The sequence below is a fragment of the Monodon monoceros genome, unplaced genomic scaffold (genome assembly GCF_005190385.1).
Source record: "Monodon monoceros isolate NGI ecotype Baffin Bay Population unplaced genomic scaffold, NGI_Narwhal_1 Super_Scaffold_6, whole genome shotgun sequence".
Classification (NCBI taxonomy): domain Eukaryota; kingdom Metazoa; phylum Chordata; class Mammalia; order Artiodactyla; family Monodontidae; genus Monodon; species Monodon monoceros.
In genome coordinates, this window is record NW_021703783.1 from 3,710,205 (window position 1) to 3,737,634 (window position 27,430).

Sequence of the window (27,430 nt, forward strand, 5' to 3'; positions counted from 1 at the left end):
CACCCCTCAGAAATAGGGCCTGTGGAAAGAGCCCCACGCCAGCCCGGGCTGCAGGCACCCCTGCCATTCCCCCATCCACCGCTGGGCTTTACGACCTCCTGGACCTCGACACTGTCCCGACAATGTCCGTCAAACGGGCCCCGACCACAGCAGACATGAACTCCCCCGGCCGAGGTGGACACAGAATTGGGAGCCAGTTTCCTCATCGGTAATGGAGAGGGTCCATTTGTAAATAGGGCAGAGCTTAAAGAGGCAGATGCCCTTTAAGACCCTCAGACTAGGTTTGCTGTTGTAGGTTCTCAGGGACCTCGACCCCTCTCTAGCGTGTATGCCCAGCGTGACAATGTGTAGCATCAGTTAGCCTCTCTCTCCTGCTGGACCTAAGCTCCCCGAGGGCGGCCTGGCCTGCTCCCAGCGGCATCCCCAGCCCTGTCCCGAGTGCTGAGCGCGAGGCCGCACCCCATGTCTGCCCACTGAATGGACCTGTGGCTGGTCTTGGGGCCGCCCTTCTCCGGGTTGTCCCCACCTGTGGGAAGGCAGCCAGGCCTAGACACCCCATCACAGCAGGGATTCTCCGGGAGGCATGACTCCCTGGGGTCCAGTTTCTCCCCACAGTTCAGGGCACCAGTTAGTGTCAGATCGGTGGGTGATCTCCACCCACCCCGGGAAAATCCCTCCGGTTTTCTTGCCAATAGGACGACATCGGAGGTGGAGGTTTTGAAACAGCCTGTATGTCTGCGTTCAGAATACTCTGCTGCTTGACTGAAAACATCTTCACTGGTGCCGCGTCTCAGGATCCGAGTGAGAGGAAGGCTCGAGAGGGGGCAGCTCAGCGCCCGGGGAGGCTTAGCGGCAGCAGTGGTCCTCCGTCCCCGGCTTCAGCATCACGCTCACTTGAAGATGCCCTTCTTTTTCACAACCCATAATGGGCAGGGGTTCCTGGAAGCGGGAGGATGCCCAGAATGACCTCTACCAGAGCATCCTATCCAGGGGACCCCAACATTGCACCTCGAGGTCAGCAGCTGCCTTCCGACCTGCACCCAGCATTCTGCAGCCTCGCCCTTGACATTAAAACAGAAGCCACTGACCTCACAGTGTCAAAGGGGGGTGTCCATGGAGGAAATGACCTGCTTTCTTTTTTTTTTTTTGCAGTACGCGGGCCTCTCACCATTGTGGCCTCTCCCGTTGCGGAGCACAGGCTCCAGACGCGCAGGTTCAGCGGCCATGGCTCACGGGCCCAGCCGCTCCGCGGCACGTGGGATCCTCCCGGACCGGGGCACGAACCCGTGTCCCCTGCATCGGCAGGCGGACTCCCAACCACTGCGTCACCAGGGAAGCCCGACCTGCTTTCTTTAAAGACATTCATGCCCACAAAATCAGATGAAGGTGTTCCTGTATCCTTCCTTCATATCTGGGACACCAGGTGACGTTGAATCCGCAACACGGCTGATGGGTGGCTGCTCCCTTGTTTCTGCTTCTCTCTGCATCCCATCCAGGCCCCCTTGCCCACCCCCAGTTCAGGGCACTGTAATCCCCAGACAGCCCCTGCCAGGCAGCATTTAATCGCTTCTCCACCCCAAGGCCATCATTCCTAGGGTGACCTCTCTGCTCCTGTGCTACTGGTCCTTTCTGAGTCTGCTATTCAAAACAATGCCTGGGATATGCACACCCGCGATCCAGTCACGTGATTAGTGAGTTCCAGTACAAACACTCTCACCCGTCAGCTCCCGCTGGGCTGGCCAAAGAGTCAGGGAGGACTCTGGTTTCCCAGGCTCCAAAAAGAACGTTTCCCTTGCTTGTGTTGGCAGAAAGTAGGGTTTGGGTCTGGGTTTCAATGCAGTGCCCACGAGATGCCTCCAAAAGATAACTGGCTGGTTATTAACAAAGTACAGTTGGCATTGTGCAGGCTTGGAAGCTGGCTGCTCTCATTCCAATGCGGTGGGCTGAGGACGGTCCCTCTGGGGTTCATCAGAAGTGATGGAGCTGTATTTAGGGTTCTGCAGAAGGGATCAACTTCTAAGACGTCGGCAGATCCACCCACTGATGTTGGTGAAGTCACCCAGACCTCCCGAGCTGGGAAACAAATGCTTCACTCAAACTCACGAAGCCGCCATGGAAAGAGGTCCCCGCCACCCCCAGTGCAGGGAGGGGCGGAGAGCAGAAGGGACCCAGTGTTGCGACGTGCAACCTCAGGCCAGGCAGGAAGGCCTCCAAACTTCGCCACATTGCTCCCTCCTCAACACCCCTCGGTAGCCCCCATGCTTGTGGAAGGAAGTTCAAACTCACTTCCCGGGTTCCTGGGCCTTTTGTGCTCTAAGGAGGTGTGGCAAAGCCAATTCCCTGAAATATGCCAGGAGAGATGGAGAAGAAAGGCATCGTCAACTTCTGGGGTGCTCTGGGGGGGCTCTGTACAGAAGGAGTTCCCACTCGTCTTAGGAACAGCCCCCTGTGGTAGCCGCTCTGCCTCTATTCTACCTCTAGCCGTGCCTTCTCAATTTCATTCATTTTGCTTCAATTTCTGAAAAACTCCTTTACTCCCTCCATCTCACCAAAATTTTTTTAAATGGTTTTTTTTTTTTAATTATTTATTTAATTTACTTTAATTTTGGCTGCGTTGGGTCTTTGTTGCAATGTGCGGGCTTCTCATTGCGGTGGCTTCTCTTGTTGCGGAGCACGGGCTCTAGGCATGCGGGCTTCAGTAGTTGTAGCGTGCGGGCTGAGTAGTTGTGGCTCGCAGGCTGTAGAGCACAGGCTCAGTAGTTGAGGCGCACAGGCTTAGTTGCTCCGTGGCATGTGGGATCTTCCCAGATCAGGGATTGAACCCATGTTCCCTGCATTGACAGGAGGATTCTTAACCACTGTGCCACCAGGGAAGTCCCCATCTCACCAAATTTTATCCACGCTATAGGCAGAGCATTCGTTTGCTGGGGCTGCCGAAACAAATGATCAAAAACTCGGTATCATATATACACTACCAAATGTAAAACAGATAGCTAGTGGGAAGCAGCCACATAGCACAGGGAGATCAGATCGGTGCTCTGTGACCACCTAGAGGGGTGGGGTAGGGAGGGTGGGAGGGAGACGCAAGAGGGAGGAGATATGGGGATATATGTATATGTATAACTGATTCACTTTGTTATAAAGCAGAAACTAACAATTGTAAAGCAATTATACTCCAATAAAGATGTTAAAAAAGAAAAAAAGAAACAACTAGGTATCTTAAAACAACAGAAATGTATTCTCTCATAGTTCTAGAAGCCGGAAGTCCTAAATCAAGGTGTCCACAGGGCCGTGCTCCCTCTGAAGGCGCTAGGGAGAGTCCTTTCCTTACTTCTGGCTTCTGGCGCCTCCCGGTGTCCCTTGGCTTGTGGTTCCATCACTAGAGGCTCTGCCTCTGTCTTCACACGGCCTTGTCCTCTCTGGGTCTCTCCTCCGTGTGTCTCTTATAAGGACACCTGTCATTGAACTTAGGGCCCATCTGGATAATCGGGATGGTCTCACCCGGAGATCTGTAGCTGAATGACATCTGCAAAAACCTTTTTCTGATAGGCTCACATTCATAGGTTCTGGTAGTTGGGACAACCAGAACCTCTCAGTACATTAGAATCATCTGGGGACAGTTTCACATGATCCCGAGCGGGGTCAAAGGGTGATGAGCGGGGTCGGGGAGGGGAACAAGGTTTTGTTGTTTGGTTCCTTAGAGTTTCCCAGGCTCGAAGACTCACAGCCTCTCATCCAAGCAGACATCATGGGTGACACCAGCTTTCACTGAGAGGATGGTTTGCAGTTTACTCACAAATCACACTGCCTGTCATCTATTGTTTTTTCAGTGTTGCACAAAGAAGGTCAGAGACCTCCGAGATCATTTCATCCATGGTCCTCTCCAATCAACACCCCATTTTTATAACAAATACTTGGAAACGCCCCCTTTGCCACCGGAAATGAAACTCCTAGATAAATCAGTTGACCCATATGCATCACTGAACTCTAATTGTAATCTGAAGGAGAAAAGGGAATGCCATTTATAACAAAATAACTTTTTCAGTAAGGAAGTACTCATGTGTGTACTCATGCCCTGGAACCCAGAATGAGGCAGACAATGCTTATACCTACTCGTGATGGGTAAGGTTAGGCTGAACAATCCATATAAGGACCACAAGGAAATAAAAGAGCAGTGGACAACAGAATAAGACATGTTAGGATGAGAAATAACAAACCCGTTTACCTGTCTGCATCTGACAACAGGAAGGAAATCACCTCACTGTGAAATTAAATTACAAGTGTAGAAATAGAGAAAACAAAGTAAATTATTCTTGTGAATGAGCTAAGCCTTATATACAAGTATGATGTAATATACTTTAGCGTGCTGAGACATGGAACAAAGTATCATGGAGAACAAGTCTCTAACCTGGAAACTCCACCCATGGAGGGGGGTAGGCACACATATTCAGTCTTTTTTTTTTTGAATTTTATTTTATTTATTTTTTTATACAGCGGGTTCTTATTAGTTATCCATCTTATACATATTAGTGTATATATGTCAATCCCATTGTTCAGTCTTTAGCATTAAAAAAGTCTTGGAAACATTACCCTTTTCCTTTAGGGAGAGGGGAGAGGAAGATGGATTGGAAAAAGTTGTTTTGTAGATCTCTAATGAGAACATCAGAGTCAGAGTGAAACACACAGGCAACCCCAAAGAAAATCACTGTAATGTATAAATTTTGCAAGAGGTTTCTTATCATTGAACTCCCTATATATATGTATACAGATAGATAGATTAGATTATACATATACACACAGTAGACTATAAACTATTTCAGAAACAGCTTCTATAAAGAAGTTCACTGCTAATTTAATAACGTGCTGGCCTGTCTGTGTCCGTAAGACGGAGTCTCGAATCTCCTGTTACAAAGGCTTCCTTGCCTTTGCAGTAACTCCACATTGCACTGAAACCCTTTTCAGTTAAATGTATGTTTGGAAATGCTCTAAACTAGACAGAACGCGTGCAGTGGGAAAATTATACAATCACCTCAGGACTCTGCCTTTATTCCATTTAGGCTTCTCGTCCCAAAACAACCAGCTCCTAAATCACTGGGCTTTGGGCATAACTTCTTTGAAAATGGTTCACAGTACTATGTCAAAGGTACTAAGTGATTTCTCTTTGTGTTGGATTGAGTTTGGCAGGGCAGGTAACAATTCTTCACTGATGGGGTCGATTTGCACGTGGAACCACAAGGAGTATCCCTAACCCTAACCCAACCCTAACCCTAACCTGTACCCTAAACCGTACCCTAACCCTAACTCGTACCCTAACCCATACCCTAACCCTAAATCTAACCCTAACCCTAATCCTAACCCGCACCCTAACCCTAACCCGTACCCTAACCCGTACCCTAACCCGTACCCTAACCCAAACCCTAACCTGTACCCTAACCCTAACCCTAACCTGTACCCTAACCCTAACCCATACCCTAACCCGTACCCTAACCCGTACCCGTACCCTAACCCTAACCCGTACCCTAACCCAAACCCTAACCTGTACCCTAACCCATACCCTAACCCTAACCCAAACCCTAACCCGTACCCGTACCCTAACCCTAAACCCTAACCTGTACCCTAACCCTAAACCCTAACCTGTACCCTAACCTGTACCCTAACCCTAACCCTAACCTTAACCCGCACCCAGTCAATGCCAAGGGCATCTCTTAGTCTCATGGCAGTTCAAAGCCACCCCACAGACTTCCAGAATGCCCTGCGGGGCTTCAACACTCAAAGCACTGTGGTCCTGGGACCAGCAGTAGCACCTGGGAGTCTGTTGGCAATGCAGGATCTTCAGGCTTGGACTAGACCTACCGCATCAGAATGTTCCTTTTATAAGGAGACCCCCAGGTGATTCATCCACTCACGGAACCCAGCGAGGCACTACTCCACCAACCCCATTAGGGATCCTCACCAACTTCAACCTCATTCATTTCCCCAATGAGAAAACGGGCCCAAGAGCGCAGGTCAGCTGTACATCCTGCTCCTCTTTTTGTTTTTTTCCAATTGAAGTATTACTTGATTTACAGTATTGTGCTAGTTTCAGCTGTATAGCAAAGGGATTCAGTTTTACATATACACGTATATATGTATATATCTATGTTCGTTTTTCTTCTATTCTTTTCCATTACAAGATATTGAATATAGTTCCCTGGGCTCTACAGTAAATCCTTGTTATTTATCTCCTCTCCTTGTCACTAAGTTCCTTGAGGACAAGAAGGACACAAGACTCTTCTCTTGAATGTCCACTTGGCTGCCAGCACGGAGAAGCCCACACAGCTGTGGCCCTAGAAATGCCTGCTGTCTGTATTCCCTCCGGACTCCAAATTCTCCTTTGTACCCAGAAAGCAACTCGCTCCCTTTGCTCATCCACAGAAGCACAGGCCACATCCCCCCCGCCCTCACGGTCACTGGGGCACATCTACCAGCTTGGTCTTGTCAGTTTCACCACCAGCCCCAGCTGCACGGAGGACCACAGGGTTTGAAGAGGCACTGGCTCCCTCCTCCTCCCCCTGCCTGTAGGTCCTTGTGGCTAGCGTCACACTCGAGAAAGAATAAATAGAAAGCAACCCCCCAGCCCGTTGTTCTAAGATAACCACAGAGATGACAGATGCTGCAAACCTGGGGGAGATGAAAGATAGTGACAATAAAAAACCAAGAAAGGCGCGTCCCAGTGACAAGAAGCCCCCGCCTGCAGATCCTTCTGCTGGGGTGTGATTTCAAAAGTCCCAGGCTGCGGCCTGTGAACTGTGCCCTCCAGGCCCCATCCCCGCCCCCAGGCTGGCCAGGCTGGTCCTTCACTGGCGAAGAGAGTAAGTGCCTCACAGGGAGGTAAGCCCAGCTCAGCTGCTCAACAAATGACCAGGAAGGAGAAAAGCTGAGCTGGGGGACAGCGAGGGGAAAGGAGGCTTCCTTCCGGCCGCCTCTCAACCCCGGCCGAGGCCATCTCAAGGAGCCCACGGCCTCCGGAGAGGAGGACCAACAGCCTCCCCGAAGGCTGCGGGCAGAAGGGTGGCTCAACACCTTAACTCACAGCCTCCACTTCCGGGCCCTGCTTCCTTCCTTCATCAGGCAACGGTGGACCCAAGACAGGAAACCACCCACCTCCTTGCTCCACAGTGAATTTGTTTCTTTTGTCAAGAAATTCAGGACCCAGCCTGACACATCCGTGTACCAGGTGGCACTGCAGCTTTCGGTCCACATGTCCTCACTCGGCCCCTCCGACCAGGATGTGGCTCTCTCATCTCGTCTCTCACACCAGGCACAGGGCCTGGCGCGCACAAGGCGCTCCATAGATGTTTGGGTATAAAAGACCCTCAGGGGCAATGAAGCCAATTCCTCTCTACACAATGTGACAGACCACAAAGGATGAGCCATCACCTTTGTTAGGAGAATGAAATGGCATCCTCCTTATGTGCCTTCTTTGGGGCACGTCGCCATCTCACCCATTTTCAGAGATGTTCTCTTTGTCGTGACCGTCCTCACCATGCCACCACTGACAACAGTCACAGAGGTGAGAGGTGTAACCGTAAACCTCACCTCTTTTCTAAGACTTTGGAGGCAGCATAATATATCAGCTAAAACAACAGGTTCTAGAGCCTGAAATTCTTGGGTCAGGTCCTAGGTCTGCTGTGTACAAGTTATGAACCTTGGCCGAGCGACTTCACTCCATTACTGTTTTCTTGTCTATAGAACAGGAGTAGGGGTTCTGGTGAGATGATATATGTCATCGAACAGTACTCTTGACTGTCGTGTTCGTTTTTACTGCTGGTCTCTGAGCAGCTAAAGTTCTCCAAGCAGAGCAAAAGCAACCAGCGAGCAGAGTTCCTTCCCTCCTACTCTGAGATGAGAAGAAGGCCGGGGCCTAGCAAGGCAGGGGTGTGCTCAAGCGCTCAGACGATAACACACAGGGGCCGACCCATCAGGTGCAAATGAAGTAGAACCACATCCACGTAGACGTCTGCCCTTCCCTTTCTTCTGGAAAAAGACAGCCTCCCTGGCTTTCATTTTCCATTTTGAAGAGACATGAGGACGAGAGCAATTTCCCTTCCTTCTTAATCTACTATGAGAAAAGCAGCACCCTCATGTGCTCCGTGAAAGTCCACACTTAGCCTTAGTGGAAGAGACAGAGAGGGGGTGGAGGAAACGCTGGATGTGGGCAGGCTGGTCCCCAGCTAGGGACCCTTAGAGACAGCTGCCACTCGCTCCAACCAGCTGTCAACATACAGTCATTAGAACTCAGTGTTTCCAGCCCTTTGGATCATTTAAAGATATTTCCGAATTTTAAAATGTTGTACGTGTTCGGGTACAGGACGAAATACAGTTTTATTCACTGCAACGTTACTTGTAATAAACACCAGACAGCTATAAACAGCTTGTGTCCCTCAGTAAGGATTGGTTGAATCAATGACGGTGCATCCCTACAACAGAACACTCACAACCATACAAAAAACTCCTGCATCTATGGGATGCAGCAGTTCTTAGAGGGAAGTTCATAGCGATACATATAACGGAATACTACACCCCTGTGAAGAAGGAGAAAGCTCTTGGTTCACTGATAGGGAAAGATTGTCAAGATCAAGGAAGCGAAAAAAGCGAGGTGAAATAGCGTGTAGAGTGTGTATACTATAATTATGTACGAAAGAATGGGATGGAGGGAGAATGTATGTTTGTACTGCTTCTTCTTTGCAATAAGAAAGTCTAGAAGGGTGTATAAGAAACAAATAAAAATGGTTACTGGGGAGGGGGCAGGATGGGCATATGGAGGCTGGTATAAGAGGTCACTAGATATCTTTCTATAATGATTTGATTTTTGAGCTATGTGAATATAGCACTTACTCCAAAAATAATATAAAAACAATGTGAACACCAGCCACCGTGAACAGCACACATCTACAGGCTACACATGGCCTGTTGGCCTCAGCTTTACAACCTCTGCACTAAGGGGTCCCGACCGGGAGGCAGAAAGTTGGCAGCAAGGGGTCCAAGTTGTATTGGGTTTGAAGACCAGCAGGTTGTTCAAATCTGGCATCTGGAACACCCTCTGGGTTGCCTGGCAATGAGCTGGTTGGGCCCAGGAGCTCCTGTTCTCCCAGGAGAAGGGCGTGCCGCTCTCCACCCCCTTCTGAGCTTGGGTTTCTCCACCTTCCTCCAAAGTTAAGGCTGACCGGAACCCAGATGGTCTGTTTGCTCCCTTCTGTTGAGGCCTCCCCCTGACTTGTCCTATAAAAAAGGTGCAGCGATAGGAGCGTGGCGTCCCTCCACTGGCCAGAGCGTCATGTGTGTTCCACTGGGCCCAGCCACGTTCCCTGGAGGATGCCGAGAGAACAGAGGACACGGCCCACTGATTCATCTCCCTGTTCCTTCCACCTGCACGAAGGGACACAGTAACTATTCACCCCGGCCCCGTGTACGTCCTAGTCTTGTCACTGAAAATCGCTCACTTAGTGTTCCAGGTTGAATTACGATCTCCAAGAAAAGGCACAGTGAAGTCCTAAATCCCAAGACCTCAGAAGGTAGCCCGATATGACCGGGGTCCTCAGAAGAAGACAGTCACGTGAAGACAGAGACACACGGGGTAACCCGTCTGACAACGCTGGCGCAGCATGGATTATGCGGCTGCAAGCCTCGCGAGAAACGCTCAAGATTGCCAACCGACTGCCAGAAGAAGGAGGAAGCCAGGAAGGACTTCCCCTGAAGATCGGAGAGGGAGCAGGGCCCTGCCGACACCTTGGCTTTGGACTTCCATCCTCCAGAACCGTGAGACAACACATTTCTGTTGTTTTCAATCACCCGGTGTGCGGCACTCCTTAGGGCAGCCCTAAGGAATGAATACACTCAGGCCAGCTCTAGTGGCCAAGGCATCTGACATTCTCCCACCTCAAGAGGTGCTCAGGAGATGCTGATGGCGACTCTGCCCAACGAATGAAAATTCTAGGCCCTGACCGATCACGTTTTATCACATAGGTATACGGCGAACAATCAAACAGTACGCAATTACTGAGTGCCGACCCCGTGAAGAATATAAGAGAAGTAGAGTATTCTGTGACTGCCCTCAAGGAGTCGACAATCTGAAGATTTGAGACAGACACATAGAACGTAACAACACACATCACAGGGGCCAAATAAGCATGACTTCAGCCCCCAGCGAACGCTACATGGGTCACCCGTAACTCAACCCCACTGTGTTGCCATCCGGACTCCATGTTCTACTGTATTTCCTTTCGGCCGAAGAACTGGCGAAACTAGAATGTCAGGCTAGCAGACAACTTCTAGAAGCTGTCACCCCTGCTCCTGGCCTGGAACTCAAACTTCTCGCCCGCCGCGGAGGCCCACTGTTGTCTGTGACATTCATCCGCCACCCTTGAGCGAAGGCTCTCACGTTGGTTGCTCACGCACTTCCTTTTTCTGTTCAGAGAGGCAGGCCCTGGAGGCACAGTGAGCCTTTTCTGCAGCCCTCCACAAACCCGGCACGCAGCAAACACAAGGGCCACATGGTCTGGGAGTCCACTTTGGTAAGCTGACCAACAGTTTTGAAGAGGGGCTACAGAAGACGAGAGATACTGTTTCCTGTGGCATCATTCAGAACCTCTGCTCGTTCAGCCCAGCCTCCCTGCAGGTGGCTGCTCGCACCATACCTGCCTCTAGGAACCTCTGATTCTCACCATAAGAAGCCTCGTGTCCAGCTACACACCCAGGGTGGGCAGGGGTGGGGACAGCTCACCTTGACTGGTCTCTCCTGTGGTTTCTTCTGGATCCCGGTCTCCGGGGTCCTGCTGCACCGGGGCTCCTCCTGGAGCTCTCTCCGTGGCCACGCCGAGTGCCAGGTGGAGCCCCAGGCCGGGCTGACGAGGCAAGGCGGCAAGTCGCCACTGCCCCACCCTTGACAAGCAGCCCAGTGGCCCGACCGTGGCTCCAGGCCAGTCTCCTGAAGGGCAGCTGTGGTCAGGGCGGGACCTGCCGGCAGAACACACAGAGGGAAGGTGTCCTCAGTTTGGCTTCAAGTAACTCATTATAGATCTCAGGACAGAGAACGCCCTGAAAGTCTCTTAGTTTTCCTCCTGGGACTTCTGAAATCAGCTACCAGCTGTGGTCTGGGTCAGGTTTTGCAGCAGACCCCGGTTGCCTGCCTAAGATCACTCATTTTTCCCTTCCTCCTTTCCAAAAAGATTCCAATTTTGGTCATCACTCAGGGTAATAAGCGACCTTCTGCTCAGCTCAGGGCCCCATCCAGTCAAAGCAAGTGCGGGCCCTTGCCGGAGGGTGGGGGGGGTGGGTTTCTGATCCCCCGCTGGCCACTGAGACAGGAGAGGGGCTTCGTGGGAGGGACTCTGGAAATGTTTTCCTGGCCCCTAAGGGAGATGCAGGCCCACCTTCCTCTGGTATCAGGGAAGTGGCAGGATTAAGTTTTGTTCTCTGGGATGAGATCTCTGGCTTTAATGCTGACCTGGGACTCCACCCACACAGCCGTGAGAAATCACTGAAGCTACACCTAAAGGCTGCAAGAGACAGGATCTGACGTGCATTTTTAAAAGGTGACTTGGGCTCCTTGTGGGAATGAATTTAGGAGGGGGAGGAGGGGGCGTGGATACACTGAGACCCGTTAGGGGAATATTACAGTCCAGACAAACGCTGGTGTGTCCTGACCAGGGTGGGGGCAGGTGAGTAGGTACAGGTGAATGGATGCTAAGCTATTTAGAAGTGGGATTAAGAGGATGGAGGGGTTCGATACGGCAAAGGCGGAGGAGAGGTGGAGGCTGCCTTGGACTCAGTGGTCCTCTCTACATCCATCCTGGAAACTCTCAGAGATAAAATGACTCTTGAAAATCTCCTCCTCTTGTTTGGTCAATGCTCCTTCTGGCATCACGTCCTCGGTGGGTGGGTGCTGAACAGAACAAGTCTCCGCTGGGTGAGCCACGCCATGATTGCTCCTCAATGAGGTTATCTCACGAGCTGTTTGGGCGCTCCCAGAAGCCTCTAGGTACAGGGTGGGCTTCTAGGTCCAGAGGGCTGACCTCCATTGGATTGCTTTTCCCTCTCCTAATTTTGTCAATACTAAATAAATATGCTGGACTTCTATTTCCCGCATTACAGCAGGCTAAGTACTTAGACTGAACCTCCCGCTGAAAATCTTGTATAAAGGATAAAAAACAATATTTCTGAAAGCATTGATGAGCTGGCAAGAAAGGAAGGAACTCACTGGCCAGGCATGTCTTCAGATAATGGGATATTCAGGTTCTGACTATAATGTAATTAAAGAAATTAAAGACGAGCTAGTAAATATGAACAGGGAACAACAACAACAACAAAAAAAACATGAGAAATAATCAAGAAGATTTCAAGAAAAAATGGACCCAAGAGAATTTTTAGAAATAAAAATTAAATAACTGAAATCACAAACTGTGGACAGACTTAATAGCATAGTAGATACAGCCTGAGAAAGAAGCAGTGAACTAGAAGCTACGTCAAAATAAATTAACCAAATGCAGCCCAAAAAGACAAAGACTCAGAAAAATATGGGAGCTTAAGAGACATGAAAGATAGAGGCTAACATATTCTTAAAAGCAGCCAAGGAGAAAGCGTTCCCTTTCAATGGTTACAACGTAGATTACCTTCCACACGCTAAGCCAAAATAACTGTCATCTGAGAATTCTAGCCTTAAAGAATATGTCCTCTAAGAATAAGAGAAATGAAGACATTCTCCAATAAATAAAAGTCTAGTTTGTCACAAACAGACCCTCATTAAATGACATTTTTTAAAGGGGTATTTCAGATGGGAGGAAAGATTCTAGATGGAAGATCTGAGATTAAAGAAGGAATGAAAAACAAAGAAAATGAAAATAGATTTTCTCAGTCTGTTGTTGAGGAAATAACATCAATTGGGAGTCAGACATATTTATCTCGCATCCTGCTGTCATTTCTTACTATCTGGGAAGTTTGAATCACGTTAATCTCTCAGAATCTTGATAGCCTCATTTTAAAAATACGTAAGTTGGGCTTCCCTGGTGGCGCAGTGGTTGAGAGTCCGCCTGCCGATGCAGGGGACACGGGTTCGTGCCCCGGTCCGGGAAGATCCCACATGCCGCGGAGCGGCTGGGCCCGTGAGCCGTGGCCGCTGAGCATGCGCGTCCGGAGCCTGTGCTCCGCAACGGGAGAGGCCACGACAGTGAGAGGCCCGCGTACCCCAAAAAAAAAAAAAAAAAAAACATAAGCAAGGTCTTTGTGAGGAATAAATGAGCCACCACATATAAATGCTCAGAACATAGATTCTGCATTTAGAAGGTGTGAAATAAATGTTCATTTCTTATCTTTTCAAAAATTAATAAACAAGCAAGTAAATAAGACGTGTTAGCAAGAAGGAATCCCTCCCTCTGCTTCAAGTGTGAGATAGAACTCTAGCACTTTTCCACGTCGTAAAAGGCTGCACTGCAGAGCTGATGCTTTAGAGGTTTTCTTTTCATCTTTTCAGTAGCAAGCCTAAGATCTTTCAGACAAAATATTTATGATTCCTTTATTTTATAAATACTGCATGTGAACACACAAGCCCCAGGGATAGACCCTGGATTCCAGCTTAACTCACAGTTTTAAAATAAATTTGTGTTCACAGTTTCATGAGATCATAAAATACATGCTGGCCCATCCACGGGGGAAAAATGGCCTGTCCTGCCCACCCCTTCCCAGGGCTCTTCCGCCAACTAGGAGGTAGCAGCACACAGAGGATCCCTCTGTGCAGCTTCTGCATCCTGCCCCCCGCACCCCTGCTGACAGATACCCTCCCCAGCTCCACCCCTAACCAGCCCTAACTTCACTCTCCTTTTCATTTAGGACAAGGAAGCCAGCTAAGGAAAGCGAGCTTAGTCTCCTTTAGATTCTCTGCCTAGTTTTCATATGGAACCAGTTTGGTGGTGGCGGGCAGGGAGGGGAGACGGGGACGGAGAAAAACTCAGAACCAGTCTTTCCCTGATGATGTCAAGGAAACAAATAGCACCAGTTAGGAGGTCCTAGGACCCGCGCTGGCATCCCTACTGTGCCCTTTGTCACCTATGTGTCCCCAGGCAAGCCAGTGAACCTCTCTGACTTTATTTTCCTCACCTGTAAATTGGAGTCAACAATTATTCCATATTTGTAGAGCATTTTACAATTTCCCAACTGTTTCCTCAGTCATAATTTCATTTACTATGCACCGTCAGGTATATAATCCCCAGCATAATGCTCACCTCACTGCCGTAAAGATTGAAAAGCAGAGCGTGGACGGCTGTGTACACGGCAAAGAGCTCCATCCGTATGAAGGATCATCACCAGTGCCACATGGCTGACCCTCTTAAGAGTGGGGGCTCTGCTGTCCAAGCGCCCGTGCTTGGATTGATTCTATGCTGACCGGCTGTGTGACCTTGAGCGAGTTGCTTAGCTTCTCAGTTCCTCACTTCTAAGTGAAGGATGGTAACATTGGCCCCATCTCACAGCTCAGGGCTCCGTACATGGGAGGCTCTCTGGGAATGAGAACTGACTTTATCGACACCAACTGAAGCCCATGGGTGTCTGACCACACACATCCGCACTCCCTGACTCCCAGCATCCTCCATCCTTTCCTATCCGTGGTTACATCCACTCTCCCCACGCCTGGGCAAATATTTGCAAAGGGGGGGCAGAAGCTCTGAACAACAGGACCCACTGTGGACGGTTTCTTGAAGATGACCAGCCTTCAGATTCTCACTAGATTTGTGGGTGTCTCCAGGCTGCTCTGGATGGAAGCAGAGTCCAGGCTCCCTGAGGTCCCAGGCAGCCCGACTCTTCCCACTGCCAGCTGAGGGTCTTGCTTCGGCGGACCAGAGAGTTCCGGAATATAGGTCGCCGGCTAAGCCTCAGTCCCCTAACTGGACCGTGTGGCCACCCTGTTAAAAGACACCCAGGCCTGAGCCGACACCACATGGACCTGTTAGATGACCTACGAAACAAATGGTTAATTAAGCCCAACTTGATGAATGGATGGAAACCACTGGGCTGCAAAAAATATAAGCAGCCCCACTTAAAAGCACTTTCACCTCGTCACTGCTTCATCCCACTGTCATGACCGGCCTAAGAGATGGGAAGGACAGCTATTTCATCAGTGAGGCAGCCGGGGCCCACAAGCGGCACGCAGAAATACTCCTCCCGACACGAACCTGCCACCAAGCACAGCTGCTCACCCATCTGCCGGCTCTGGCCCCCGGCACTGAGTTCTAGAACTGCATCCTAGGAGGGCCGCATCAGGACCCCACCAGATGGGGCAGGGCCAGAGGACGGGAGCTGGTCACTCAGCTTGTGTCTTAGTCCCAGGAAAGAAAACACATGCTCCGTTGGCCTGGAGGTCAAGCTAAGTGCCATAGGCAGTGGGGTGGGTACACGTGTCCCCTGGGTGAGAGCGAGATGGCCAGCCAGGACCATCGCTGTGCAACTTAGCACCTCTTTCTAGAGTGAGTCTGGACAGCCCAGCCCAGAGGCTCCGCCGGCTGCAGACGGAGCATGGCACCGCTGCCTGGCGAGGGGCCCACCACAGCCCCGGGCAGGCAGGGGCAGAGAGGTCTCCACCAGCCATTGTGACCAGACCTCGGACGGGGCCAACTGTGAAAAGCTGCCTTTGGCCCTATAACCAACCAGGGCTGGCAAGGCAGCAGACAGGAAAGAAATCAACAGTGGCCTATTGTTAGAAGGGTATCACCTGGCTTCTCCTTGCAGTCTGTTTTGTTTGGCTTTCCTGGTGGATAAGTATGTACGAAGCGAGTCAGTCTCTGAGAGTGGGCCTACCTGCTTCCCCCTCAGCCCCAAAGCACCTTCCGTGGGGTTCCGATCACCATCTCCTTCCTAACGGAGCGTAATGGTCCATGTAACACACACCCTAACGGTCCATGTAACACACACCCACACCCATGCAGATTCTAGAGATCCCCCCTCCAGAGCAGACACTCGTGTACCAGGCAGGGCCAGCTGTGCTTGATTCTATACGACAACCTCTATCCACAGGAAACAGGAAGGTTCAGAGGGCCCAGGGCCGCATCCTGGGTCCTCACAGCTTTTAGATGGTAAACTGAGTCAGTGGAGGCCAGCCAGAGGAGGAGGTGACCCTTAGAAATACGGGGAGGGTCAAGGCACATCTTAGGGCCTGGGCAGAACTTCATCGGTCTAATTTCCATGCAGACTGGTCCTCAGACGCTGTCTACTAAGATGGACTGAAGAGCCCCCATGGAACATTATTCCAGGACCCCACCACTCCCATTTGCTGAATTCCACCATCCTGGCAGGCCCTGCTCTGTTCTCGTCTAACTAGTTAAGCCTCTCCAAAGCCCACGTCCTTCTAGAGAACGTACAGTCTGTCCTGCTCCCTCGGCAGGGGTCTCCTATGCTGTCGGAAGAAGTACTGTGGCCTTTGTTCTTTCTCCCAGTACAATGCACTGCACACAGTAAGTGTTCAACCATTTTGCTTTTGTTCTGGAGGGTTTTTTTTTGGGGGGGGGGTGCATTAACATTCAATAAAACCGCATTGATTTAGTCCCTCCAGTGTCAGGAGGTTCAGATGTGGTGTGTGGAGTAACATGATCACTATTCAGTACAAATTAGAGCTTTTGATTCTATTTCTAATTCCAGTAAATAGGGCTTGTGCGTTTAAAAAAATATTTTTAGTTTGCAATGTGTGATTACATAATGGAGGCCTAGTCATTTTTTTTTTTTTCATTAACATTCATTTCCCTTAGCAGTTCCTTTCTGTGTCTTTGTTTCTGATTTGAGCTGTGGTTCAATGTATTAAAATTGCATTCCTTAAAAAGAAGTTCCAGAGCAGACTTTTTAACTGGCCCTCCCCACCCCTGTATTTCTGACTGGCCTGTGCCTGGGGCAGCTCAGCTGGTGTGGAGTCAGGGGATCTTACAGGTGTGTTAACAGAGCTCTGGTATCAAGCAGAGCCCTCCACTCACCAGGGCAGCTCTCTGCAGGCAGCCAGTGGTGGGGTGTCCCCGAGGGAGGTGTCTATACCAGAACTAGGTGTGTGAACTCAGACGACCGATTTACCTCTCTGAGCCTCGGTTTTCTCATCTGTAAAATGGGGATGCCAAGTCCTAGAGGAGAAAAAGTGCCTGGCACATGGCAGGCACTCAATACGTTCTCTTATTTGCAGGGGTCCCTGTGGGAGTCTGTTGGGGGCCTTGCTGCTTCTCCAGCTGCCTTCATCCTCAGAATTACACCACATCTACTGAAGCCAGAACCCCGAGCCCCGAGCAAAGATGAACCCCCAAAATCTGAGTACAGGGCAACACAGCAGGGGCTAATATAGTTCACGGAGATGGTAATGACAAGCGACAAGAAACGTGCCAGACAGCTGGGCGTATATCTGGAGAAAACCATAATCTGAAAAGATACGTGCACCCCAGTATTCATAGCAGCACTATTCACAATAGGCAAGATACAGAAACAACCTAAATGTCCACTGACAGATGAACGGATAAAGAAGACGTGGTGCATATGGAATGCTACTCAGCCATAGAAAAGGATGAAATAATGCCATTTGCAGCAACATGGCTGGACCTAGAGATTATCATACGACGTGAAGTAAGTCAGACAGAGAAAGACAAATACCATGTGATATCACCCATATGTGGAATCTAATTAAAAAATAGAGATAGAAATGAACTTATTTACAAAACAGAAACAGAATTACAGATATCGAAAACAAACTTATGGTTACCAAAGGGGAAACATGGTGGGATGGATGAATCAGGAGCTTGGGATTAACATATACACACTGCTGTATATAAGAGCCTAGTGTACAGCACAGGGAGCTCTACTCAATATTCTGTGATAACCTATATGAGAAAAGAACCTAAAAAAGAGTGGATATATGTATATGCATAACTGAATCACTTTGCTGTACACCTGAAACTAACACGACATTGTAAATCAACTTACTCCAATAAAATTAAAATATTAAAAGTTCACTAATTAATTAATTAAATGCCTTGCTGAACCCCTCCCCCCAACAAAAAAAGAAATGTGCCAGAGAGACACAGCGCAGAAGATTAAAATGCTAGAAAGAATGCCTGCTGGAGAACTAGGAAACACACTTAGCCACGTTTGTAGCAGGACAACCACACCCCAGAAATAAAGTACCTTGCCCTGGGCAGACGCAGGATCAGGCGACAGCAAGACACAAAGAGGGGACAGAAAAGCACAACTGATCACAATCAAGAACAAGAGCTGGTGTGGTGACCCAGCCCCTGCCGGCCAGAAAAGTGAATCCCGAGGACACATGGCTGGTTCGAGTCAGAACTGTTCCTGGCGCTCAGCATCCCGAGGGGCAGGCTGGGTTGAGCCCGTGACCCTGGGGCCAGGTTGTCTGGGTTCAAATCCCAGCTCAGCCTCTTAGGAGCCGTATGACCTCAAGCAAGTTACTCCAGCTCTCACAGCTTTGGTTTTCTCATCCATAACATGGGGAGAATAATAATAATAGTCACGTATCTTGCAAGGCTGTAGTAAGGACCAATGAGTGCACTGGAGCCAAGCTCTTAGCCATGCCTGGTGCATTTCTGCGCATCCAGCCTCAAGGCACAGGTGGGAAGGGGGTTCCTGACATTCTGTGTTGGATCAGGGTAGCGCTGCGGGAAGCTGGTCTCATTCCCCCACCTCAGCACCAGTGTAACCTTCCAAACCAGCGGGCAAGGGTTTGTGTTTACACAGCTTCAATGTGGCAAAGCTCCATCCATTCACCAAATCCCGGAGCTCAACACAGAGTGATCTCTAAAGTAAATCAGAGTGATCTCTAAAGTTAATAAAGTGAAAATAAGCCAATCGCCCAGTAATAAGAGACTTTCCTCTTGTCTGCCCTGGTAATTCAGCCATTGGAGCCAGCCTCCTATTCCCCTGAGTTGAAAAGGGGGTTCAGGAAGCTGCCTGGCCAGGGATGCAAATGCAGGTCTGGGAGGCGGGCGTCCACGCCGCTGGATCCTGGATGCGGCAGGTCTCAGCACACCCACAGTGTGTGCACTATGTCTTGCCCTTCTCACCTTTCCTCTCGGCCCAGCAGGACAGGGAGCTGCACAGACCCAGGGGTCCCGGGAGCAGAGGGCCAGGCCAAGCCAACCAGCCACAGGGCTGCTCTGCTATGCAAATAAAGGGCCTTCAGCACAGGCTCAGTGGGTTCGGAGGCCCGGGGAATGTGAGCCTCCTGGGACACCTGCCTGCTCCCTCCTCCCTGCATCTTCCAGAGCTGCGGGGGTGTCACCAGAGTCAGGCTCTGCTGCTCGACCAGGATGTGTCAACAAACAGGCGGGGGAGAAAGTACCGCTGACCCGCTGACGCTCTGAGAAACAAGGGCTGGGAGCCAAAACAAACTGACAAAGGGAAGAATCTGTCGCAAAAGAAAAGCTCATATTCCTCAAGCTGGGAGAGGCCCCTGAATGTCACTTAGTCCCCCAGACGGTGGCCCCTGAGAGTCCCCTCAGGCAGACAACCCACTCCCCACACTGGCCTTCAAGAGGGTCTTGCCAGATATGGGAACATGTGTATATGTATGGCTGATTCACTTTGTCATGGAGCAGAAACTAACACACCATCACAAAGCAATTATACTCCAATAAAGATGTAAAAAAAAAAAAAAAAAAAGAGGGTCTTCCCGTGTCTGACCCAGTCCATCCGTCCCCGTGACCTTGTCTGAACAGGCAGAGCGGTTACAAGGCAAGAAAGAAGGGAGAGACCAGCCTGAAGCAGGTGCAGAGGCCACAGAGGACAGAACCTGCAAGGTACTTCCTCCCCCTCACCTCGGGCTCAACCACAGGTGAAGTCAGGCTAAATCGGCCTTTGAGAACGGCGGGGAAGGGATGACAAGAACCAAAAGGTCACGAGCTGAGTCGTGGAAAGGGACAGGGAGTCTTGTCTGTGCCAAAGTTGTTGATGCGTCCAAGCCTCCAGGGCCAGTGAGGTGTGGGCCCCGGCTCGGGGGCAGCCTGCTGCAAATCCTGCCTCTGCCAGTTACTGGCTGTGTGACCCTGGGCATGGTGCTCTGCCTCTCTGTTCCTCATGTACTCTTCCTATAAAGCGGGAATGATAGGAGCGCCTACGCCACTGGGTTCTCGTGAGGCTTTAACAAGCAGATCCGTGTCTGGCGCTCGATGTGCTGGCTGCCATCAGGACGACAATTCGCCCAGGACAGCCTAGCTTCTGCCCGTTGTCCCAGCATCATTGCCAACACTCTGCCTTTCAACCTCAAACGTGAACGTGAACGGGTTGCAGGATGGATGGTCAGGCTGAGGAGCTCTTGTCTCTTTTTAGGTCCCCCTGGTTACCTCCCTGCTCCACACTGTCTGAGCATCAGACAACCAGGTCCCCAGAGGGTGTGTCCCCAAAGGTAGCTCTGCCCCGTGCCGGAAACTTGCTCAGTTTTCCTTTCCTCCTTTTCTCTTCCCTTTGTCTCCTGGTCTCCCGCCTGTTCTCTCCGCTGCTTCCCTATGGGTGCCACCTTATTTACAGGCCGTTAGTGGGGACTCCCCTGGCTCTGCACACGGGGATGGGATGCTTTCTGGCTCACTGACTGGACTAGGTAGGTCTCACCACTTTTCCCTTAGAGAAATGGAAACCCTCTGAGACGTCAAACATGACTTGACCACCAGACGGGTGAATGGAAATCATTTTCCATTTTGTGTATGGGTGTGAGTGTGTATTGTTTAACGGGGGAAAAGAGAATAACAGTTGGAAAGGGTCCATCCGATGCAGGGGTCTGTCTGTGAAAACAACCCCCCGGGGCGATTTTATAAAGGGAGAGGCTGGAGGCTACCCCCTGCATGGCAGTGGAGAGGGCCAGGAGCTCAGGGGTCGGCACCCTCTCTGCCACTCACTCACCACTGGTGAAGGACCGTGATTTCTGAAGCCTCAGTTTCCCCATCTGTAAAACTGAGCACACTTGGCCCTAGGTAACCCAGATGCTCTGACACTGTAAGAGGCCTGGCCCTGTTCTTAGGATCCTGAAAAGGCACTTGTGGAATTCCGCAATATTCTGCAAACACATCTTCAGGGTCTGTCCAGCCCTTTTCATGGGTGAAACACAGGAAGGAACCAAGGCCTGGGACAGTGTGACAACCTGAACGAATTCTCGCCCAAGGAGTAATGGCAAATGCCTGAGGGCCCTGAGCACGGGCACAGCACGCACGCATGTTCCGTGTGGGCGTGAACTCAGCGACTGACTTACCAGATCCCTGGGGGATCCCTCACCAGACTCCCTCAGCCCGGCCACCCCCAGCTGCCTGTGGGCTCAGCAAACCCATGACAGGGAGCCTCGAGGCAGGGGTGCAGAGCCATAGCTACTGCAGCCCCGATCCCGGTGCTTGGGACCATCACAGGCTCACACATCTCCAATCACCAACAAACCCGACCCTGCTCCAAACCCGGGCTTCCCTGTGCAGCACTGGAACCCCAATCTCCATCACCATAGTCTCTTCCTCTGCTCAGGCCTCTAACATTTATTTAGCTGCCAGATTGGATCTATTCCAGCTTTCTCTGGTTCAGTCCCTGCCCCACCACTCATGTGCTGTGTGACCTTGGACAAGTTGTTGACCTCTCTGAGTCTCCGTTTCCTCCTTTACAGAGTGGAGACAGTAGCGACAATCTCTTCGTAAGGTTGTTGGGAGGACTAAATGGGATCCTGGATAGAAAGGCCCTACCACGGGTGCTGGCCTATAACAGACGGTTTCTCCTCCTACCCTGGCCCCTTTTAGCAGCATCCCTGGTCCTGCCCTTCTCTGCACGCCCTGCAGCCCTGCTCACCTCCTCTCCTTCCCGGGTTCTCCTCCCACAGCATCCTTTGCTTCCCAAATATCGCTGCCAAATGACAAGTTCTTCTGAACCCCAGTGACCTCACTGCCCTTCTCAGAACCCATCCAAAAATGCCCAGGCCGAATAAGAAGTGCAAGTTTCCTGGCCTGACACACCAGGCCTTCCCCGACCTCGTCCCAACCAACATCCTGCACCACACTGTCCACTGCGTTTTCCCTGGTCCCCAGACACCGCCACCTCCCCGCCTCTGCTGAGACGTCCCTGCCCCCAAATGCCCCGACCCAGCCTTCTCCTCAAGGCCCAGCCGAAGCGCCACCTCCAGAGGGCCACCTGACCCATTCCTTGCAGAGGTGACCAGCCCCTCCTGCAAACTCACCCTAGACTCACGTTGTTCATCACCCTTTCCAGTCAGTACTGAGGGGTGAGGGGACCTCAGAGGGCAGACACCAGCCTCTCATCTATCCCCTAAAACTGTGCACAGAGCAGCTCTGATGGGCAAACACTACCCAACATGGCCGTGCATGGTAATGTCACCCAAAAGAGGACACGAACCCTGGACCCTCAAGATAAAATAATTCCAATTCTATACGGAGTACGCTGCCCTAGCAAGTGTCACGTTCCTAGGCCCACAGCCTTGATAAAAGGATTCTTTGGCACATGCTGGTTTCTTCCAGAGACACAGGGAACTCACCGCCTCATGAGTCAGGCTCTTCTCCTGGACTGTGATCAGCTCCCCCTTCCGGGGACCCCCGCCCTCCAGGCCTTTCCTGCTGTCTGCAGCCACTCAGAACTAAGTCATCTGGGGTCCTTGGTATCCTCTCCAGATACCAAACCCAGGGCAGACTCCCAGCAAGGTCACTGTGTGTATGTGGACAGACGTATGTAGTCAAAGGGCTTTCCCGTGCACGCACCCACGTACACACACATGCACACACACACCTAGGCCAGAGTCAGCAAGGCTGGCTGAGTCACGCAGCCAGACCACAGCTCAAGCGGGGCCAGGGAGGAAGTGCCGCCCCATTTCCTGACCCTCCTTTGCTCTGGGAGGTTCTCTTTCTGTCTGTCTTTCTGACTCCGTCTCTCCCAGCGCTTTGTTTCTACTCAGGGCCACAGCCTGCTGTCCTGGCCCCGTCGCAAGGGCTCCTAGCAGCACTGACCTCCAAGGTGAGGACTTCTGGCTTCCAGACCTGCCATCCTGGACAAGTCACTTCACCACTCTGAACCTCGGTTTCTTCTTCTGTGAAATGAAGAGGCTGGGTGTGGCGACAGGGTCCCTGAGGTCCCTTCTGATCTCAGACCGGGGGTTTCTGGCCCTCCTCTAGTCCGCACAGGGTTCAGAGCGTCGGGGGGTGGGGGGCAGGGCCAGGCGGGGCCTGGGGACAGGGGTGGGGAGTCCAGCTGCTCCCTGGGGCGCACACCTCGTAACTCCATGTGCTGCACACACTCGCTGGCCCCCGCGGCGGGCCAGAGAGCAGGAAGCGCCACCCAGGCCGGCTGCCTGGCAAAGGGGGGGCGGCGCCCACCCGCACCTTCCACTCCCTCCCTTCTCCGGACCCACCTTGCACCAGCCGCCTCGACTCCGCAGCCACCGTGCGCCGCCGGCCCACAGCTGTCAGGCACCGCCCGCCCTCCCGCCGCTCCGCGCGACCCCGCGCCAATGAACCGGCCCCCAGCGGAAGCGGCGCCGGGAGCCGCCGCCTCCTGGGCGCCCTCCGGGATCTGCGCGCGCCCGCCGTGTGGGGGCCGGGCCTGCGGCGACCTCTGACTGCCCTGCGGGGGAGCCTGGGTGTCGAGGGCGGGGCTGCTGGTGACAGCCTGCCTGACTGGTCGGGCTTCCTGGGTCCCTCTGTTCCGGAGTCCCTGAGGCCTCTTGCCCCCATTCCAGGATGTTTCCAGGCATTTCTCTAAAGGTGGACATCAGTCCCCGGCCTTAGCCGCCCGCTAGAAAAAGTTACAGACTAGGTGAGTCTCCCTGAACACCTGCAACACCCAGGCTCCCTCCAGCCGGTATCTCTGGGGTTTTGTCCTTTGTACGCTTCTGCCTCTTCTGTACATTCTACCGTGGCCATGAGGGCTTGTGTGATAAAAAGCATACAATTAATAAAGCATTAAATAAATCTTCAAAGGCCTCCCGAGGCAGTCAGGCTTAAGGATGACCCTGAGCCTGGCACACAGGGCCCTCCACGTACACTCTCTGGACACGAGCTAACTTTCCAGACTCACAGCTTCTCCCCCAAACACACACATGCAGCCACGCTCTGGCGGCCACACACCAGCTGCCGGGGGCTCTTGCTTTGCCTGGAATGCGCTTTCCCATTCTTCTCTGCCTGCGCACGAAATCCTACTCATCCATCCAGGCCCCACGGAAATGCCCGCTTCTCAGGGAATCCTTCCCCAGACGCCGGCTCCAAAAGAACTCTCAACCCCTTTTTGGTGAACCCACGGTTCCCTTGCTGGTTTATAGATTAGCATCTCCTTTCTCTCCCCGGTTCTGCTCCCCTCCCCTCCACACCAAGCCCCGTTCCAGGAGGGATGGAAACACGCGATAAACACTTATCGAGATCCTGTTATAAATTGCTATGTGCTGTGGACGTGCCTCTCCATGAAGCCCGGGTACCACAGGCTCACAGCCTCCCCTCGCCCCGTCCCGCCCCGTACCCCAGCGGCAGGGATGCACCAGAGCCGTCCCCACCAGAGGTTCAGAAGGCTGTCAGGCCTCACCCGCCCTCCTACTCGCACCCCTGCGCCACGCACTAGGTTTCTCTGTCCCTGCTCTGGGGTATGCTTGCTTGCGTCAGCCCCAAGGTCTAAGATGACTGTGTCCATCTCTGAGTCTTGTGCTGTCCCATCATACACATGTGAGGGCTGGCCTTCCAGGTAGCAGAGCCAGCTGCACAGATGGCCTGCCCTTCTCCCAGCCCCTTGAGGGGAAAGGAGGACCTTTATTATGAGCATCCGAGGATTGCAAGGGCTCGTGTAGCTCATCTGATGTGAAGCCTACCCATCCCTGAGGGCAGAGAGATCAGGGGCATCAGAGGTACCTACCATTGCTGTCGTTGTTGTTAAAAGGTAGTATTAATACTGTTACGTTGCGGGTTGAGATTGCCTTTCGAGTCCTAAAGCCATTCCACGTACTGATGCTTGTTTGCCCCTCTGGGTCCCACGAGGTCTTAAGATATTAGCGGTGAAGTACGTCTAGAGCCAGAGACCTGGGCTTGGACCTCGGTGCTCCAACCTGTCTGCTGCGACCTTGACGAGTTACTGAACTTTCCTCCATTGCTAGCATGTAGGCAGTGACAGTTCCTGTATCACAGGGTTGCTCTAAGGATCTAAATAAGAGTGTGTCTTTAAAGGGTTTAGAATAGTAGCTGGTACATAAAAAATGCCAAATGCGTTGGCTCTTACTGATTCTTTGCTACTGTTCATTGTATTATTTTACAGGTGGAGTAACTGAGGGTTGGAAAGGCTGAGACTCATCTAAGGAATCGCTGCTTCCAAGGGGCTGTTTTTCTCACCAAACTCCACTTATTCTTTGTGAGCGAGCTGCTGCCCACCCGCCCCGGCGGGGGGCGCACGTAGAGCAGTCCGTGGGCTTGCAGGGCAGCTTCAGGGAGATGCGCTCTCCTCTTCACCCCCGCCCCCCTGCGTCTCTGTGTTTTCTTGCTAATGTGCTGCTCTCAACTATAATGGGAGGCCAGTTGCTCGTGTGTGTGTGTGGTCCCCCAGGGGAACCGTGGAAACATTCCCTGTCCCAGTGCAGGAATTTCCTCTTGGCCCTTCTTCCTTATTATGAGCGGCTACGATGACAGAATTTCCAACAGGTGGAAGCCAAAAAAACAAACAGACCTTTCAATGTTGACTCTCCCAGGCACCGTGCAGAAGGACCGCATCTGTCTTGCCTCCCAGAGAAAATGTAAATGACCTATTTTTTTTAAAGCTACAGTTGTCTCTTGACCCATTGGAAAAGAAAAAAGAATCAAGACTACAACTGCTTAACGTTATTTCAGGAAAAACAATACAGAGGGTATAAAACAGCTCACTAGACAGCAATAAAAGATGAGATTTGTAGTAGGATTTTGCTACTGATTCAAGAGGTTGTGAGTCTTCCTAAGTCCCATGGAATCTCCTTGGTGACGCCTTTGGCCTGCCCCTGTCTCCTTTCGCAGTTTGTCACCTGGGCTCAGGTTTCCTCGCCTCTTTCTGCACAATGAACTGGACTGTATACTTTTTTTTTTGCGGTAAGCGGGCCCCTCACCGTTGTGGCCTCTCCCGTTGTGGAGCACAGGCTCCGGACGCGCAGGCTCAGCGGCCACGGCTCACGGGCCCAGCCGCTCCGCGGCATGTGGGATCTTCCCGGACCGGGGCACGAACCCGTGTCCCCTGCATCGGCAGGCGGACTCTCAACCACTGCACCACCAGGGAAGCCCTTGACTGTATACTTTTATTCTCTCCTGCACCCAATGCTCCCTACACAGGACGGCCAGATGATGACAAATGCAAAGCACGGTCTAGACCTGTCCCCTCTCTGCACAAAAAAACCTTCCATGAACACCCTTTCTGTGTTTTCTGAATGAAATCCAAAATCTTTAGGCTGGCCTCCAAAGCCCTCGGCACCTGTGAACTTGCTCCTTCTGACTCACCGACGACAGGGCTTTAAGAGCCCCTCGTTTGCACTCCAGCATCAGTGCTGTGCTAACTTTGTTCTCCTGCCCAAAGGGCCTTCCTGGCCGTCTCCATCCGAAGTCCAGGGCCATATCCAGCTCCCATGCTGCCCCTGCGCAGGAAGAATTCGCCCTCAGCTCACAGAGGGAGGAACAGCCTACACCCCACCCCCGACTCCCAACCATGTCTCCCAGAGACACCGTCGCACTGCCGCCTCGCACCCAATTTACTTCTGGAGTTGGCGTCCCAGAGGGGAAGGGGATAGAGTGGGAGACACAAACTAACTCTTTGGCTTTGAGCAAACTGGGAAGCTTCTCCCATCTTCAGTTTCCTCATGTATCATATGTCGTTGACGCAGGACCGACCTGATGAGGGTGTCGTGGGGAGCAGAGGGGATAACTCACGTAGGCAGCACTTAGCTCAGAGCGTGGGACTATGTCAGGGCTCACAGTGATAGAATGGAAGAAACGAGGAGAGAGACAGGGTGGGGGGAAGGCAGGGCGGGGGGACAGAAGAGAGGAGGGAATGGAAGGAAAGAGAAGGGAGAAAAAGAAATCAATTACCTCCTTTTTCTACCGGAGTCAAAGGACTTGCCTCTTCTTAGATGAAACACACACACATTACCTTCCTTGGAGACAAAGTTTGACATAAAAATGACATCAGGATCAGGGAAAGGGTGAAATCAAGTAATATTTTTAGGTCCACTGTGCACATTTATGAGCTGAATTCTATTAGAAACTTAACATTTTCAAAATGCGAAAAATGGTGGCAATCACCCATCCACCCCCATGCTTTCCTGCTAAGGAAATGGCAAAGGGCAAGAGCTGGTTAAGAGGCAGAGTCCAGACCGAAAAGCTTTCAGCCCAGAGCTCTTACCTTCCTTGTACATCACCTCTCCAGGCTTGGGAAAGACACAGTAAAAATCTCCTGCTCAGAGGGT

General features: G+C 51.6%; 1 protein-coding gene across 4 annotated transcripts in view; it reads right to left on the minus strand.

Moving 5' to 3' along the window:
* The window catches only part of CRACR2A (calcium release activated channel regulator 2A), a 118,130-nt gene extending 94,686 nt beyond the window's left edge, over positions 1-23,444 (minus strand). For all 4 annotated transcript variants that reach the window (XR_003791039.1, XM_029204732.1, XM_029204734.1 and 1 more), the window contains exons 1-2: positions 23,387-23,444; positions 10,763-10,995 (exon numbers count right to left, since the gene is read on the minus strand). The gene's annotated coding sequence lies outside the window, so the exon portion shown is untranslated. The remainder of the gene's footprint in view (positions 1-10,762; positions 10,996-23,386) is intronic.
* Between the last annotated feature and the right edge of the window lie 3,986 nt (positions 23,445-27,430).